The sequence below is a fragment of the Callithrix jacchus genome, chromosome 1 (assembly GCF_049354715.1).
Source record: "Callithrix jacchus isolate 240 chromosome 1, calJac240_pri, whole genome shotgun sequence".
NCBI lineage: Eukaryota > Metazoa > Chordata > Mammalia > Primates > Cebidae > Callithrix > Callithrix jacchus.
In genome coordinates this window covers 105,782,358-105,802,366 of record NC_133502.1, presented here as the reverse complement: position 1 = coordinate 105,802,366, position 20,009 = coordinate 105,782,358, and the positions used below count along the sequence as shown (strand labels likewise).

Sequence of the window (20,009 nt, the reverse complement as noted above, 5' to 3'; positions counted from 1 at the left end):
GTTAACACTGCAGTCTCAATGATGTCTCATCTCTAACAGATGTCATGGGCCCTGCTAACCAAACATTTGTAATCTATGCCAGTCTAAATTCTGCAAGGATGTTCCCCAAAATAGCAATTCTGGCTTTCACTTGGAATTCATTAGAAGTCCAAATTCTTAGTCCCCTACTGAATGAGGAACTCTGGAATCTGACCCACAAATCTGTTTTTTCATAAGCTTTCCATAATTCTAATGTGTGCTCAAATTTGAGCACCACTGTTCTAGGCTGTGGTGAGAGACATGAAAACACACTAATTACTCCAAAAGTAGGTTAGATAAACACCTTTAAAAAATGTAGAGAGTCAAGAGTAACTGATGTTTCAAAGAGAAGATTGCTTTTGAGCTTTAGAGGTGGGTAGTATGTTGCCAAATTGGAATGGGATGATGGAGTAAATACCACAAACAAAGGCAAAAGATGGTATACTATGGTAGATTTTCAAGGCATTATAAATTCAAGTAATGTGTTCATCAAGTGGAGTAGTGGCAATTCAATGAAAAAAAACTGGAGTTGGACAGGTTATGCATGTACAAAATTCTAAGCCAAAGACTTTGCTAAACCCAGTTAGTTTTAGGATAATGTATCTAGCAGCAAGGATGATACTCTTACAAATCAAGACAGTGTGATAATGATAGGCAAAGAAATGATATACAGTAGGGGGAAAAATCTAAGCATGAAGGTAAAATCTTTATGAAATATATAGTAATAATATTTAATATTTCTCATTTCTTTGAATTAACCAGTGTACTATGATTTACACAACTTCTTGAAGAGTGACTTTTTTTCATATAGGCAAAGCACACATGTTTATGTTTATATAGTCACACACATACGGCTGCAGTAGAAACCACTGCCAACTATCACCAACTAAGCAGTCCAAAAGAGGTGTCTCAAGCATCACTACACTGAAGGAGTTAGAAGTCAGTCTTAAAGCAATAATATACAGCCAGAAATCCAAGGTTCAAGAAGAAGAGAGCGAGGACAAGTGGGCAAGTGTAAATGAGGAGGTAGCAATAGACCCTGCACAATAGATGCTTTCTTCAGTGTGCAGAAAAGGAGCATCTGTCATGCTCATCCTAAACTTGAACCCACTATTTTCCCATTTCAAATCAGTTTTGCTCCTGAGAGATCATTATTTGGTTTGAATCTCATTATACAGATGACTACCTCCAGGAAGATTGTTTCATTTAATAAAAGTTACAATCATAAGAAAGGTTGCTCTTATATCAAACTAAAATTTCCCAGCTAACATGTATGCTTGTATTCTATATCTGCCATCTGTCTCTACATGGAACAAGCTTCTTTTCTTATGTAGCTGTCTTTGATTATTTAAGGTTGTCCTTCGAGTTTCCTTGTTGTTGTTTTTTTGTATCAGTACAATATCCAACTTCTTTAATATTTCTGATTTTTCAAAATATTCTACTTTCTTTACCACTTTGGTTGCATTCCTTTGGATACGGTTTAGTTCAGTTAGGTAGCTAAAAATTACGAAAAACTAGCTCTAAAATGAGGTTGATCTAAAGAGGCTCCTGGAATTGAACCCAATATTCCAGATTAAATTCTGACAGGATGGAAAATGCTTCAATTATGGGCTCCTGCTTTCCCAACACTGTATTTCTATTAATGAGCTCAGGCTGGGTACTTGACTGGCAAACAGAATGTGTTCTTAATTGCCAAAACCAGGGTAGTATTTCCTTAAAGGCAATTGAAACTCTTCAGAAATGTTGGAGACCTTTCCTGAGGCTGCCTAATTATATTTTTAAACTGCTTTAAATTTCCCATGACAAGTTTGGAGTGTCTAAGATGGCAAAGTGAAGGAGATAAACAGATTATTGATTGGACCGGCTTGTAATTCCTTAGTGAATTCGATTTTTCTCGAATTGAGATCAGGTCAACACCATAAAGCTCTTTAAAAATCAATGCAACAGAGAGTGCTACGAGCTACACTTGAAGACATTTCCCTGGCTGCTTTAGAGCTAGGAGCCTGGCACCCATTCCAAAAATAAAGAAAGAAAAGGGAGGACACGGGAAAAGATGGCATGATAGTAGAGACTCAGGATTGCAGCTCTCAGTGAAGACGTGGAGGGTGAGTGCAGGCCGCATTTCCAGATGGATCTTTGTTGCCCACAGAATGGGGAAATTCCCAGGTGTAGGAGAGACACAGGACGCCAGTGCAGCTGTTTTGGCTCGAACGGCCATTTTGGCTGGTGCCGCAGTGCAGTGGCACTCCACACAAAGCACAAAACACACTGGTCTGGGTTCCCTGTTAAACCAGCAGTCTGAGATTTGGGAGGGCAGATTAGCATATCCATCTGATCAAACGGGACTTGGACAGTGAGCCAGACCAGGAGATTCCTGGGAAGCGACCTTTTAGCCAGCGCAGTGGGTCGCTGCACGGGAAATCACACAGATCCCGATGCCTTATCAGCAGGCAACTGAAACACCTGGGAGAGAGTCAACCATTCAACTTGAAAAGGGAAAAAAAGGGCTTTGAGGCCGGGAGCCAGGTGATCAGGCTTGGCGGGTCCCACCCCCACAGGGACAAACAAAACGGCGATTCAAAACGCTCAGGGTTGAGAGTTTCACTGCGGGCACAGCTGAATCCAGGACGGTGCAGCTCGGTGGGGGAGGGGCGTCCATCATTACCGAGGCATTCCACCCCTACAGAGGTACACTCCCATTACTGATGCACCCTGCAGTTGCTGAGGCAACCCGCCATAACAGAGAGACTCCGCCAACAGGGCGGAGCCCACGACAGCAGGGCAGAGCCCATGGCAACAGGGCGGACCCCATGGCAGCAGGGCAGAGCCTTGGCAGGCAAATAGTGACTAGATTGCCTCCTAGCTGGGCAGGACAGAGCAACGGATACTCATAAAGAAAGCCCTAACTCCCCGAGACAGAGCATCTGAGGGAAAAAAGGGGTTTTATAACTTCTACTGCAGCAGACCTAAATGCACCTGCCTAACAGCCCTGAATGAACAATGGAGCTCACAGCTCAGCACTTGAGCTCCTATAAAGTACAGACCACCTCCTCAAGCAGCTCCCTGACCCCTGTATATCCAAAGAGTCACCTCAAAAAGGACTGATCAGACTGACATTTGGTGAGCATCATTCTGGGACAAAGATAGCAGAAGAAGAAACTGGTAGCATCCCTCACTGTTCCACAGCTGCTACAGGTGTACCCCAGACAAGCAGGGCCTGGAGTGGTTTTCAGCAGCCATACAGCAGAGGAGCTAGACTGTTAGAAGGAAAACTAAGTAACAGAAATAATTCATCATCAACAATTTACCAGACACACAAAGAGGAGCTGGTACCATTCATTCTGAAACTATTCCAAATAATTCAAAAAGAGGGAATCCTTCCCAAATCATTTTATGAAACCAACATCATCCTGATACCAAAACCTGGCAGAGACTCAACAAGAAAAGAAAACTTCAGGCCAATATCCATGATGAACATAGATGCAAAAATCTTCAATAAAATACTGGCAAGCCAATTGCAACAGCAAATCAAAAAACTTATTCATCATGATCAAGTAGGATTCATCCTGGGGATGCAAGGCTGGTTTAACATACACAAGTTTATAAACGTAATTCACCACATAAACAGAACCAAAAACAAAAACCACATGATTATCTCAATTGATGCAGAGAAGGCATTCGACAAAATTCAACAGCCCTTTAGGCTAAAATCCCTCAATAAACTCGGTATCAATGGAATGTATCTCAAAGTAATAAAAGCTATTTATGACAAACCAACAGCCAATATCATCCTGAATGGGCAAAAACTGGAAGCATTCCCTTTGAAATCTGGCACTAGACAAGGATGCCCTCTTTCACCTCTCCTATTCAATATAGTATTGGAAGTTCTAGCCAGAGCAATCAGGCAAGAAAAAGAAATAAAGGGTATTCAAATAGGAAAGGTGGAAGGCAAGTTGTCTCTAATTGCAGATGACATGATAGTATACCTAGAAGACCCCATCGCCTCAGCCCAAAAACTCCTGAAACTGATAAGCAACTTCAGCAAAGTCTCAGGATATAAAATCAATGAGCAAAAATCACAAGCATTCCTCTACACCAATAACAGACTGAAAGAGAGCCAAATCAAGAACGAAGTGCCATTCACAATTGCTACAAAATGAATAAAATACCTAGGAATACAACTTACAAGGAACGTAAGGGACCTCTTCAAGGAGAACTACAAACCACTGCTCAACAAAATAAGAGAGGACACAAACAGATGGAGAAACATTCCATATTCATGTTTAGCAAGAATTAATATCGTGAAAATGGCTATACTGCCCAAAGTAATTTACAGAATCAACACTATCCCCATCAAGCTACCATTGACTTTCTTCTCAGATCTGGAAAAAACCATCATGAACTCTATATGGAACCAAAAGAGAGCCCGCATAGCCAAGTCAATTCTAAGCTAGAAGAACACAGCGGGGGGCATCACACTATACTACAAGGCTACAGTAATCAAAACAGCATGGTACTGGTACCAAAACAGAGATATAGACCAATGGAACAAAACAGAGGCATCAGAGGCAACACAACATATCTACAACCATACAATCTTTGATAAACCTGACAAAAACAAGCAATGGGGAAAGGATTCCCTGTTTAATAAATGGTGTTGGGAAAACTGGCTAGCCATGTGCAGAAAGCAGAAACTGGACACCTTACACTAAAATTAACTCCAGATGGATTAAATACTTAAACATAAGACCTGGCACCATAAAAACCCTAGAAGAAAATCTAGGCAAAACCATTCAGGACACAGGAGTAGGCAAGGAATTCATGACAAAAACACCAAAAGCATTGGCAACAAAAGCCAAAATAGACATATGGGACCTAATCAAACTCCACAGCTTCTGCACGGCAAAAGAAACAGTCACTAGAGTGAATCGGCACCCAACAGAATGGGAAAAAATTTTTGCAGTCTACCCATCTGATAAAGGGCTGATATCCAGAATTTACAAAGAACTCAAACAGATTTACAGGAAAAAAACAAACCCATTCAAAAATGGGCAAAGGATATGAACAGACACTTTACAAAAGAAGATATACATGAGGCCAACAAACATGTGAAAAAATGTTCATCATCACTGGTCATTAGAGAGATGCAAATCAAAACCACATTGAGATACCATCTCACGCCAGTTAGAATGGCGATCATTAAAAAATATGGAGACAACAGATGCTGGAGAGGATGTGGAGAATAGGAACACTTTTACACTGTTGGTGGGAGTGTAAATTAGTTCAACCATTGTGGAAGACAGTTTGGCGATTCCTCTAGGCCTTAGAAATAGAAATTCCATTTGACCCAGCAATCCCATTACTGGGTATATATCCAAAAGACTATAAATCGTTCTACTATAAGGACACATGCACACGAATGTTTATTGCAGCACTGTTTACAATAGCAAAGACCTGGAACCAACCCAAATGCCCATCGATGATAAACTGGATTGGGAAAATGTGGCACATATACACCATGGAATATTATGCAGCAATCAAAAATGATGAGTTCATGTCCTTTGTAGGGACATGGATGAATCTGGAGAACATCATTCTCAGCAAATTGACACAAGAACAGAAAATGAAATACCGCATATTCTCACTCATAGGCAGGTGATGAAAAATGAGAACACATGGACACAGGGAAGGGAGTACTACACACTGGGGTCTATTGGGGATAATAGGGGAGGGACAGCGGTGGGGGGGAGCTGGGGAGGGATAACCTGGGGAGAAATGCCAAATGTGGGTGAAGGGGAGGAAGGCAGCAAAACATACTGCCATGTGTGTACCTATGCAACTCTCTTGCATGTTCTGCACACATACCCCAAAACCTAAAATGCAATTAAAAATAAATAAATAAATAAAACAACAGAAACTAAAAGCCCTACCCCCAAAGGAATGTCCCTTAAATATTTCTGAAAGAAAGATATATTCAAGCAAGGGTAAAAAAAGTCCTTTAATCAAGAGATGCTTGAGTCACCTTGATTATTCTAATCCTGTAGATAGAGCTTGCTTTATTTATTTTTTTAAAGGCCCTGTCTTTTACATCCAAGTGATTTCTTAAGGTTGAAGGCAGGTTTCTCCCCTGTCTAGGCAGGAGATCTCACTGCTGCAGTTTCACAACTGGAATCCCAGCAATGTCCTTTAGCGTTTACTTTGGCAGGTATCACGTTCCTTCTTGCCATTTTACCCACTCATGATACAACTTCCAGCAACATCAGCTGGAATCAACATTTATGAAGAATACCCAATTCTGGCCAAGTTTGTTGTGAGAAAATGCTACAGAAGTGATCCTTATTTATTTGCTTTTCCATATTCTGAATCGACTTTGATCCACTTTCATGAAGGCTTCCTGTTTGCCCCAAGCAGTCATGGGTAGTTCTACCAGGTTTCTGTTGTATATTGAACATGCATCCTTCATGACAATTAGTATATTACAGCATAATTGACGTGTTAGTCAGGGTTCTCTAGAGGAACAGAATTAATAGGATAGACGTGTATATGAAAGGGATTTTATTAAGGCGTATTGACTCACATAATTGTAAGGTGAAATCCCACGAGAGACCATATGCAAGCTGAGGAGCCAGGAAGCCAGTATGAGTCCCAAAACCCCAAAAGTAAGGAAGCTGGCTGGGCATGGTGATTCATGCCTGTAATCCCAGCACTTTGGGAGGCCAAGGCAGGCTGATCACCTGAGGTCAGGAGTTCAAGACCATCCTGACCAAAATGGTGAAACCCCATCTTTACTAAAAATACAAAAATTAGCCAGGTGTGGTGGCATGCACCTGTAATCCCAGCTACTTGGGAGGCTGAGGTGGGAGAATCACTTGAATTAAGGAGGCAGAGGTTGCAGTGAGCCAAGATCAAGCCACTGCACTCCAGCCTGGGTGACAAGAGTGAAACTCCATCTCAAAAAAAAAAAAGTAGGAAAGCTGACAGTGCAGCCTTCAGTTTGTGGCTGAAGGCCTGAAAGCCTTTGACAAACCCACCGGTAAGTCCAAGACTCAAAAAGTTGAAGAACTTGGAGTCTGATGTTCCAGGACAGGAAGCATCCAGCACAGGAGAAAAATGGAGTCCAGAAGACACAGCAAGTCAGCACCCTCCACCTTCTATCTGTTTTTTCTAGCTGTGCTGGATATTGAGTAGACGGTGTCCACCCACACTGTGAGTGGTTCTTCCTGAGGGTGGCTTCTTTTCTCCCAGTCCACTGACTCAAATGTTAATCTTTTCTGGCAACACCCAGAAACATCCAGATACACCCAGAAACAATACTTTGCATCCTTCAATCCAATCAACTTGACACTGAATATTAACTATCACAACTGGTCACATCTTCCTTCCCATAGATGCAAACTCCTTGAAGAAAGAGTGTGTCTCCATGTCTATTATAACCTGACACAATTGGTGCTTAGTAAATATTCATTAAGGTAGAGATTGGTCTGACTTACTAGCTACAAGGAGGCTTTATGAACCTCAATATGTCAGTCAGTATTTTGAGAAAAGATTGGATATGTCCAACTCATCCTTAACCCATTCCCCGTTTAGAAAACAAATGTGCAGCTCACTGCCAGGGCAGTATTCTTAGGGCAAATGGGAAATGGGTTAAGAAAATATATGTTGGTGGCACACACAGAATTCCATGGCTTCTGATGTGCCAGGCGGGAAGATGTCATCACTGCCAAGAAGAGCAAAAGTACAGGTCCAGGGTGTGGCATCAAAAGATGAATTTTCTTCATTCTCTGAGTTATCATCTGCCTCTGAAGAAGATGACAAGGAAGATAGTTCCTGGGATCCCCAAAAGAAAGTTTCCAGAAGCTGTAAACAGCTCGTTCCCAAGGAATCCAAACCAATGAGGATGCCTCGGGTGAAGAAGAATACCCCATAGATCAGTGATGACTCAGAAGTTGTTAAGGAGGAGCTGAATAGCCCTGTGGCTGTTGCTGATACTGCTTTGGAAGATAGAAAAAATAAATTGGATACTGTAGAGACTCTGAAAACAGCCAAGACAAAATGGAAATGTTCAGCGCAGCCACATTCAGCTCAGAGGACCAAAAAGCTGAAAGTTGAAGGAGAAACCAGCAAAGCCACCAACTTAGAGGGTGAGAGTAATAGTTCAGAGACACCATCCAGAAGCACTATATGCGGAGGTACCTGCAAGAAGGAAGAGAATGAAGATGACTTTACATTTGGTCAGTCCCCTTTAAAGAAAATGAAGACTGAAACATGTCCTCAGGGACAGCCTGTCAAGTTTCCAGCAAATGCCATAATACTAAAGAGGAGGTGGAAATGAATTGGGACATAGTACAGGTTTTATCTGAAAGAACTAATGTTGAACCTTGGGTTTGTGCCAACGCCATTCGTCTCCTTAATGATGATAACACAATTCCCTTCATTATATGTTATCAAAAAGAGCTCATTAAAAACCTTGATGCTGATTCCTTGAGAGAAGTTCAACAAACCCTAGAAGAACTACGAGCCATTGTAAAGAAAGTTCATAATACAATCCAGAAAATTAAGAAGGAAGGGAAGATGTCTGAGTGCTTCTTAAAAGCCTTGCTGAATTGTAAAACATTTGAAGAACTAGAACATGTGTCTGCTTCATATAAAACAAAGGGCAAAGGGACCAAAGCCCAGAGAGCAAGACAGTTGGGCTTAGAAGGAGCAGCCAGGACACTGCTTGAGAAACCAGGGGAGCTTAATCTGCTATCATACATTAGGCCTGATGTTAAAGGGCTTTCAGCGCTCCAGGATATTGAAACAGGAGTGCAGCATATTTTAGCAGACATGATTGCTAAAGACAAAGATGCTTGACTTCATTCGGAACTTGTGCCAGAACAGACTTGTTTCTATCCAGTCGTCTCTGGCAAAAGTGTCCTCAAAAAAGGTAAATGAGAAAGATGTTGATAAGTTTCTGCTGTATCAGCATTTTTCATGCAACATAAGAACCATTCACCATCATCAGATTCTTGCAATTAACCGTGGAGAAAATTTGAAGACACTGACGGTTAAGGTGGATATTTCTGATGGAGTGAAGAATGAATTCTGTAGGTGGTGCATCCAAAACAGGTGGAGACCATGTAGCTTTGCAAGGCCAGAGGTAATGAAGATCTTACATAATTCATTAGATGATTCCTTTAAACGCCTTATTTATCCTCTCCTCTGTAGAGAATTCAGAGCCAAACTAACATCAGATGCAGAGAAGGAATCAGTAATGATGTTTGGATGGAATCTTCGTCAGCTCCTTTTAACAAGCCCTGTTCCAGGGCACACCTTAATGGGAGTGGATCCTGGTTATAAACGTGGTTGCAAATTAGCTATAATTTCTCCTACCAGTAAGATACTTCATACTGATGTGGTTTACCTGCATTGTGGACAAGGCTTCCGAGAGGCAGAGAAAATAAAGAGGCTTTTGCTGGATTTCAACTGCAGCACAGTAGGGATTGGAAACGGAACTGCCTGCCAGGAGACAGAAGCTTACTTTGCTGACCTGATAATGAAAAATTATTTTGCACCACTGGATGTTGTTTACTGTATCGTCAGTGAAGCAGGAGCATCAATCTACAGTGTCAGCCCTGAAGTTAGCAAAGAGATGCCAGGGCTGGACCCTAATTTAAGAAGTGTAGTTTCCATAGCAAGGTGTGTACAAGATCCATTAGCTGAGCTAGTGAAAATTGAGCCAAAGCACATTGGAGTTGGAATGTATCAGCATGATGTATCCCAGACTTTACTCAAGGCAACACTGGACAGCATTGTAGAACAATGTGTCAGCTTTGTGGGAGTGGATATTAACATCTGTTCAGAAGTTTTGTTAAGGCATATTGCAGGACTCAATGCCAACAGAGCCAAAAATATTATTGAATGGCGAGAGAAAAATGGACCCTTTATCAACCGCGAACAGCTGAAGAAAGTGAAGAGGCTGGGTCCAAAATTCTTCCAACAGTGTGCTGGCTTCATCAGAATCAACCAGGATTATATCCAAACATTTTGCAGTCAGCAAACTGAATCTTCAGGCCAAATTCAAGGAGTTGCTGTGACATCTTTAGCAGATGTTGAGGTCACAAATGAGAAGCAGGGCAAAAAGAAGAGCAAAACTGCAGTGAATGTTTTACTGAAGCCAAATCCTTTGGACCAAACTTGTATTCATCCAGAATCATATGACATAGCAATGAGGTTTTTATCATCCATTGGAGGGACACTCTGTGAGATTGGAAAGCCTGAAATGCAACAAAAAATAAATTCATTTCTTGAGAAGGAAGGAATAGAGAAAACTGCAGAAAGATTGCAAACAACAGTACACACTTTACAGGTCATCATAGATGGTCTCAGTCAGCCTGAAAGCTTTGACTTTTGAACAGATTTTGATAAACCTGATTTCAAGAGAAGCATAGTATGCCTGGAAGATCTGTAGGTTGGGACAGTTCTTACAGGCAGAGTTGAGAATGTCACTCTCTTTGGAATTTTTGTGGATATAGGAGTGAGGAAAGCTGGTCTAATTCCCATACGAAATGTAACAGAAGCAAAACTTTCAAAAACAAAGAAGAGAAGGAGCCTTGGACTAGGCCCTGGAGAAAAAGTGGAAGTCCAAATACTCAACATTGACATCTCCTGATCTACGATTACTCTGGACCTCATTCGGGTGTTATGAGTGTCCCTCTGAAGGCCAAACACTGGTTTAATTTTCTGATTTTTACAGATTGACAAGGATAAGTCAGTTGTTTGCAAATTCTATTTAGCAGATGAGAAAGAATTCACTTAATATTAGAAATATCCAAACACTTTTTTTTGTTTTTTCTTCTGAATAGAAAACCAACAGTTTGATTTCCTTTCCCCTTAAAGAAAACAACTAATACACATTCTTACATGGCTTTATGTAGTAAGTTTTCTGACTAAAATTTTGTTTTTTATTTTTTGTAATTTAACTCCTTTTGCAATTTGTGTAACAGCTTGTTTAACTTCTACTTGCCAACATCTGCCTTGCTGGACTTGTATGGGATTGTCTTCTTGATTTGAATTGTGTAGCTTTTGTTGACACAGTAGGGCTGGGTAGTGTTTACTCCTTCCATTTTATAGATTTTTTTTTTAATCAGGCCTTTTGGACTTGATTCATAATTTTGCAGTAATCTCTTTTCCCTTATCATGCAAACCAAAAATATACCAGTAAAACAGATTCTGACGTGTTCAAGGCCATCAAATGAATGGCTCAAAACATTTCTCAAAGGGATATATGCATTGACCCCAACAATAAAGGTTTGTGGCTAGTGAAAAAAAAGGTATATATATATATATATATATATATATATATGTTAACCAGGACTAATATTTAATTTTATGGTTTTCTGAAATATTTCAAACATTTTGAAAACCAAATCATGAATATAAATATTTTATTTTATGTACAAATAATCTACAATAAACATAAGGCTATCATGTTTGAAATTGTAGTACACTACTTAAAAAGGAGGAGATTCAGGAAGATGGAAGCATAGCACACTCTCCTGGCTCACTTGTGTATCAAAAACTATATGAATAAGCTGCACTCACTTGTTTCTTCATGTACAGCTTGCAAGATTTTTCCACCTTTTTCTCCCACCTTTCCTCTCCCTCTCTCTTAGTTTTAAACGGTGTTTTTTTTCTGATTACAAAAGGAATAAATGCCCAGTGAAATAAATTCAGTGATTATCAAAACTGAAATTCAGAACTTATCCCTGGTTTCACCATCTAAAGACAATCACTATTACAGCCTAGTGTAAGCTCTTCCAGACTATTTTCTATGCAAATGCTCACCAAGGTGAACAAATATCTGGAACTCTTCGCAAATAGCAAGGACTCAAAAACAAAGTTGGCTGTTGGCCAGATGCATTGGCTCACACTTGTAATCCCAGCACTTTGGGAAGCTGAGGCAAGTGGATCACTTGAGGTCAGGAGTTTGTGACCAACCTGGCCAATATGGTGAAACCCTGTCTCTACTAAAAACACAAAAGTTAGCTGGGCATGGTGGCACATGCTTGTAGCCCAGCTACTCAGGAGGCTCAGGCATGAGAATCCTTTGAACCCTGGAGGCGGAGGTTGCAGTAAGCCGAGATGGCACCACAACCTGGGTGACAGAGCAAGACTCCCTCTGGGGGGGAAAAAAAAAAAGCAGTGTTAATAGCCAACTTTTTTTTTGAGACAGAGTCTTGCTCTGTCGAGGTGCTGAGATTACAGGCACCTCCCGAACTGCTGAGATTACGGGCGTGAGCCACCATGCTCAGCCAACACTGATTTATTTTTTAACCAATCTTTTGGACTTACAATTTTCTAAATACATTTTCTTTCAAAATGTATATGATCATTTGAATGAATGGAATGTATATAACGATTCCTCTATTAATGGATAATGAGCTTTATTTTATACTTTTCTCTCTTATAAACTATGTAGTAAACACCCTCATTCCTACAGATGTGCACATGTCTGTTTTTCCTATGAATCAGACAGACTTGTGCATAAATTTATTCCTGCAGTTTGATCTCTGATTTATTACTAAAACTTTCTGTGCATTAGTTTTCTCAATTGTAACGGTTGGTAATAATATCTGTTTGCAAAGTTGTCATAAGGATTAAATACTTACGTATATAAAGTGGCACTACAGAGCCTGGCTCAGAGGTAGAATTCAATAAATGATTATTTTTCTTTAAAATAATTTACTAGAAATAGACTAACTGGCTCAAGGTTAAGCACAATCTAAAAGCTATTTACAAATACTGTCAAATGGACATCCAGAAAAATTATACCAATTTCTACTGCTATCAGTAGGGTTGGAGATTGTCCATTTACCATTTCCTTCAGAACTCTGGGTACTATCAATTTTTTTAAATCTTTGTCAATTTTATAGGTGAGAAGTGCTTTCTTCTTTTTTATTTGCATATATTTTATTACCTGGAAACGACATATTCTTATGCATCTATTAGGTATTTATTTCTCTCATGAATTGTCTATTCAAATCAATTGCACATCTTTCTACCAAGTTCTTTTAAAAATTTAAAAGAGTAAACTTTAAGGACATCCTGTAATAACATCATAACTTTGAAGATCTTGTTTTCAGGCCAGGAGCTGTGGCTTATGCCTGTAATTCCAGCACTTTGGGAGGCCAAGATAGGCAGATCACTTGAGGCCAGGACTTTGAGACCAGCCTGACCACCATGGCAAAACCCCATCTCTACTAAACGTACAAAACTAGCCATGCATGGTGGGCACACCTGTAACCCAGCTACTGAGAGAGACTAAATATCCAATTTTAAGAATTGTTGTTCCCGAATTCAAGTTAAGTAAAATGTATTGCCTTGTGTTACATAATTATTAGCCTTTAAGCCAGGCTTTCTCAACACCAGTCTATTAACGTCTTGGACTGGTTAATTCTTTGTCATAGGAGGATTTCCTGTCCATTGTGGAATGTTTAACAGCATTCATGGCCTCTACTGAATGTCTGAAGACATTGGCAAACGTCCCATCAGGGGCAAACTCGCCCCTAGTTGAGAAACACTTCTTTAAGCTAGTCATTGTTGGCTGGTACCTTCGTTCACTTAGTGCTGCTATAACACCCACAGACTGGGTAATTTCTAATTAACAAAAATTTATTGACTCACAGTTTTGAAGGCTGGAAAGTCCAATATCAAGATACTGGCATCTGGTGAGGGTCTGCTTCCTGTGTCAGCTTATGGTGGAAAGTGAGAGGCTCTATGAGAGAGAGAGAGTCCAATTAAAAGACTTTTTAGTAAAGCATTAAACCTACTCATGAAGGTGGAGCCCCCATGGCCTAATCTTAAAGGCAGCCCCACCTCCTAATGCTGTTACAATGGCAGTTACATTTCATTTTTTTTCTCTTATTATTATTACTATTTTTAGACAGAGTCTCAGTCAATCACCCAGGCTGGAGTGCAGTGACATGAACTTGGCTCACTGCAACCTTCACCTCCCAGGTTCAAGTGATTCTCGTGCCTCATCCTCCCAAGTAGCTGGGATTGCAGGCATGCACCACCACATATGGCTAATTTTTGTATTTTTAGTAGTAAAGAGAGGGTCTTGCCAGATTGGCCAGGCTGGTCTCGAACTCCTGGCCTCAAGTCATCCACCTGCCTTGGCCTCACAAAGTGCTGGGATTACAGGTGTGACCTACTGTGCCTGGTCAGTACTTTGTATTACATTTTTAAAAAACAACTTGTATGACAGTTTGGTAATATCTCTGCTATGGTTTGAATATCCCATTCAAAACTCATGCTGAAATTGAATTGCCATTTGTGACAGATGGAGAGAGGTGAGACCTTCGAGTGGTGATTGGGTCATGAGGGCAGAGCTCTCATGAATGGATTAAAGCTATTATTGAGATGGTAGGTAGGTTGTCTTGAGAGAGGGCTTCAGGCAAAAGGACTAAGTATGGACCCTCTTTTACCTTATTTTATTTTATTTTTTTGTTTCATTTATCTTTCTGTCTGGTACACTCACTTGCTACGCAATGCCTTCTGCCATGGGTTGACCTTCATCAGACATCGGTGCCATACTCTTGGACTTCTTAGCCTCTAGAACTGTGAACCAAATAATCTTCTGTTCTTTATAAATTACCCAATCTGTGGTATCCTGTTATAGCTACAGAAAATTGACTAATAAAACATTTTTTTCTTTTAATTTCAAGCTAAAACTATTGTAGTCATGCTCTTTGACACAGAACTTTGATGTCTTACTTTCTCATCATCTTGAATTCAGAACTAGGTCAAAATGACCTCCTGGTCAGAAGGTATACCTGAGCCCACCTCTATGGAGGTGAACTGGCTTCTTTTATTTCATTGTTGGGCTACTCAGTGATCATAAAAAGGAAGCCAGTTGTAACGCCATCTCATTAGAGTTGATCATTACAGCATTTTGCTGTGCACTTTCATAGTTACACTTAAAACACTTGGCAAAATATGTAACCTTGAACTCAATACCCCTTAATACTTATCAAAATCTTGACTGAGATTAAAAAAAAAAACCACGAAACTATTCTTGGAGAACTGCCTGTTGGATAAATAGCCTACCCATTTCTCTCCATGTTATTGAATTTATCCTTATAAAAAGATAGATACTCAGAAAAGTTGTTACTTAAGCTCTAATATATGGCCTACCTGCCCTCATCTGATTCATTTATTCAACAAATATCTTCTTCAGGCACAGTGCTCTGTGATAGGGATGTAGCAATAAAGAAAAAACAAATTCCCGACACTCAGGGAGTTTGTATTCCATGAGGGTGTACTAACTAGTTATTACTATATAACAAACCACCTCCAAAGGAAGTGTCCTTAAAAAAAAAAAAAACACTCACTATTAGAATTCTTAAAATATAAGGGGCAGGTTAGGTCAGTCAGAGAGACTAGAACAACCCTGATGACTTGGCACTGCTCCATGTATCGGTCATTGCCTAGCAGCCTAGACCAGGCTTGTTTTCATTGCAATGGCCCAGAAGGAGAGAGTAAGACTGACTGTGCAAGAGCTTTTCAAGCTTTGCCTGCATCGCAGCGGCTAATGTGTTATTGGCCTAAGCAAGTCACATGACTGAATGCAGCATCAAAGAGTGAGGCGGAATGCTCCCCTCACAATAGGGGAATGCTGCAAAGTTAAATGACCAGCTATCAAGAGAGATAAAAGAATGGAATCAATGCAGAAATTATTACAGAGGGAGACAGAAAACAAGCAAATAAGTAGTGATAAGTACTGTAAGAAATAATCAACCAGAGTAGGAAAAGAATAGTAAGGAGTAGAGGAGGGATACTGGGATGGTGTTATTTTTGATAATATGCTTAAGGAAAGCTGCTTTGATTAGAAGACGTTTGAAGAGTGACCTCAATGTGAAGAGGAATCATTTGGGGGAATTTGAGGAATACAAGCTAAAAGAAACAAAATAGAAAAATAATGAAGTAAGAGAATAAACAAACAAGAGTGAAAAGACAACCTAGCGGGAAACTATGAACTTGTATTCCCATCAACTCATATGGTTGCCTGACCACTGCTATGCATTTGTTAAATGCATTCACAGGATTGAAGAGAGACACTAACTTCATTTTGCAGCTCACATTGTCTACAGACCGGCTAGTCTGATGATGAGGTATCAGTATTTACGGCTGAGGCAGTCATCATACTGTTCTTTTCATTCCGAATGCATTGATGAATTTTATGTCCTTAGAGAAAATGTCAGTTTATTTGAGCACAGCCACTAAAGGAGAAATTCAAATTCTATCCTTCCTCGGAGACCAGCTTAAATGTCTGAATCAGCCCGTGAGTAGAATTAAAGCTTCTTTGTTTAGGAATTGGTCCATTAAGTGTATAATGATGAAGAAAAAAACAAAGCCAAACGTATTCAATACCACACAGCTGTAATCAACACAGTCTTCCTTAAAAGGAGATGAAAAGCAAGAAAAGCTTTCGTATGCCATCATTAACATTCAAATGGAAGAGAAACCAATTCAGTAGTAAAAATATGTGGTTAAAAATGTCATAAGCTAACATTACTAAGTTTGATTTTCAAATCTGAAGTTTAGTTGAAAGGATGTTTGGGATTCACTATAGAATACGTAATTGATTTACAGCCACTGTCACTTAAAATGAAAGTTTGCTTTTAAAACCAGTGATTACAGTAGTTAAATTTGAATACCAATTTGGAAAGATTTTATATTAAAAAATCCCACTAGATGGTGCTCTTTTAGCTTTCTGGAAGGGAAAGTTGAAGACATTTGAATCTCCAGCTGATGCCCAAATCAGCTAATTTAATGTTAATGAAACCGAACTGGTGCATATGACTCAGAATTTCCTTGGATATAAAAAGCAAACTGTATAATCTAAGAAGAGTATAAGTGTGATAATTGACAGAGACTACCCCCTTGTTTGTTTGTTTGTTTGTTTTTTTGAGAAGGAGTTTCGCTCTTGTTGCCCAGGCTGGAGTGCAATGGCACGATATCGGATCACTGCAACCGCTGCCTCACAGGTTCAAGGAATTCCTCTGCCTCAGCCTCCTGAGTAGCTGAGATTACAAGCATGTGCCACCAAGCTTGGCTAATTTTTGTATTTTTAGTAAAGACGGGGTTTCACAATGTTGGCCAGGCTTGTCTGGAACTCCTGACCTCAGGTGATCCACCTCCCAAAGTGCCAGGTTATGGGCATGAGCCACCATGATTTCTTTCAAAGAAGAGATTTTGGGAACATTATGTCAGTGCTCTTTGGAAACTAAGGTTTTATAAAATATGAACATTGGAAAACTTTAGACATTATCAGGTTTTAATTTGTAATTGAACTATATAATTTAATTAGAAACACACTACTGGTATACATGAGGCTTAAATGTACCAAGAGCCTTTTCTGTAATTACAAATCTGTTCTCTATCCGTGATACTACATGTGAATTCTGTGTAAAGTACTTAAGCTAGCTTTCCATGATGTAGAAAATATTATTCATTAATAAGTACAGGATCATATTACAACTTCCACAGCACATGGCTGCGTGTACATGTGCATCTATACTGGGGAACGGGATTTGTTGTTTTCTTATAACCTCACATATATGTTTTTGATGTCAGTAATGGTATCTCTTATCAGTATTTATAGAACTACATAAACTTACAGAACACTCATATATAGTTTATAAAACAGCTCTTTAAAGACTAATATATTTCTGGGCAAATAGTTATTAAATAAGAATGTTGGCCGGGCACAGTAGCTCACACCTGTAATCCTAGCACTTTGGGAGGCTGAGGCTGGGGGATCGCCTGAGGTCAGGAGTTCGAGACCAGCCTGGCTTATGTGAAACCAGCCTGGCTGTAGTGCAATGGCATGTCTCAGCTCACCCCAACCTTTGCCTCGCAGGTTTAAGGAAATCTCCTGCCTCAGCCTTCTGAGTAGCTGGGATTACAGGCATGTGCCACCAAACCTGGCTAATTTTGTATTTTTATTAGAGTCAGAGTTTCTCCATATTGGTCAGGCTGTTCGTTCTCAAACTCCCAACCTCAGGTGATCAGCCTGCCTCGGCCTCCTAAAGTACTGAGATTACAGGCATGAGCCACCGCACCTGGGCCATTTTCTGAGTTTTTTTTCTCTCTTGACATCCCTACAATTTTGATATTGCTGACCACCCTTTCTTCCTATAAGTCCTCTTGGATTTCTACGTCAGCCCACTCCAGTCATACTGGCTTCTATTGTAGGTCTCTCTTCTCAAGTTCATTTGGTTCCTCCCTAAATGAGATGGTTTCTTAACAGTTCAGTCCTTATTCTTCTGCTTTTTTTTTTTTTTTGCAATTCTTTACTCCAAAGTGTCATCCGTACATTGAATATCAATGATTGCTTCTCTGTAGGGAGCCTCAAGCATTCATGTCTTATTCTAGACGCTCACTGGAAACCCATTCCCTAATTTCTAATTAAAAGTAGAAATTTCCTCCTGAATTACTGTTTACACTCTGTCCCAAATATTTTCCCCTAGATTTCAGATCTCATGGAAACTCCCCCAAACTAAACTCTTTATCATCTCAAATAAAACCAGTCTTGTTTTCATGTTTCAGTTGCTATAAATGACACAATCTTGGAATCATTATATTTACCTCATCTACCAATTTCAAAGGCTATACATTCCATGTTTATGACCTCCATCACATCTATGTCTTTCTATTCATTTGTATTGCCTTGGTCTAGTTGAGATCTATTATTAACTCCTGCCTAAATCTCCATAATGGATTTTTCACTGCTCTTTAACTCTGGGACTTTCCCACCCACCCCATCCTGGTCAATGCTTCTTACCTGTATGTTTTATTTTACCTGCATTAACAGATAAGTAGGGGAGGGTAGACGAGGCAGAGTGACAGTGGCTGGCCTTAGAACTGCACATTGAGGTGTGGTCCAGGCTTTGGGGAAGGGCTTAACCGAAGTAGCAACACACACACAGTCACACAGCTTCAGTCAATGGTTCACAAAGGAGGAAAAGAAATCAGAGGAAGGAAATCAAGATCACAGTCAATATTCAAAAGTCCAGAGAGGAAGATAGTTCATTTCTGGGAGGTCTTTCACATCCTGTCTAAATTAAAATTGGCTCACAAATGGAGAGGTAGTGCTGAACAAACAAGGGGGGCCAGTGGTATCAGTGGATTCTGCTCAGAATGAGCTACCTAACCTCACTGCTCCTGTGCCACAGGACAATTAAGAGCAGACTCTCAGCACAGCCTAGCTTTTGCATCCTTCACCTGGACCTACTTCACACTTCACTGCTTGACCCGCTCTTAATTATCTAAACCTTTGACCCTTGGTCTCATTACCTATTTAAAGACTGGCAGTTGCTGCCTGTCCTGACACTTAAGAAGCTCTCTGGCCCTGAGCCTGGCTTCCCTCCTCACTCATAATTTGCATTTACTCCCTTTGATGATATGGCTTCCCTCTCTCAGCTAAATAGCTCCTTGCTACAGACTCAGCTGCAGGCCCCAACTCCCCTTTCTATAGATAGAGGTATGTATAGATTTGTTAATTAGATACATAATTAGGTAGTGAAAAGGTAAAGAGAGAATTCTAAGGTATTGAGGAGGCAGTTACTACAGAAAGCAGATACAACCCCAAGGGTTGAGTAAGCAAAGGGACAGGCTTGGAAATTTAGAAGAGGGGTGCTCAAACTGAAACTCAGACTTCTGAGGAGAGCGGATGCTTGGCTGGTCCCTGTGTCTCTGTGTTCTGAGATGCAAACTCCTAAGGATGGGGAATAATGAGGCTGGTTCTGACTGTTTTTAAGATAGTGAGGTAATGCTGATTCCGCAAGTGTTGGGAAAAAAATGCAAGCTAGATTAAGGTGCTGCTAAAGTCATATGGCAGAGCATTACTGCTGGCTATTTGAAACTGAGAGATCAGGAAGTCCTCACCTCTATGATTAGGTGATATGTGAGCACGAAGCTGAATAACGAGGAATCAGCTTTTAATA

General features: G+C 40.2%; 1 pseudogene; it reads left to right on the top strand.

Moving 5' to 3' along the window:
* The first annotated feature begins 7,720 nt into the window (after nucleotides 1–7,720).
* LOC100393100 (S1 RNA-binding domain-containing protein 1 pseudogene) lies at nucleotides 7,721–10,716 on the top strand (annotated as a pseudogene).
* The last annotated feature ends 9,293 nt before the right edge of the window (nucleotides 10,717–20,009 follow it).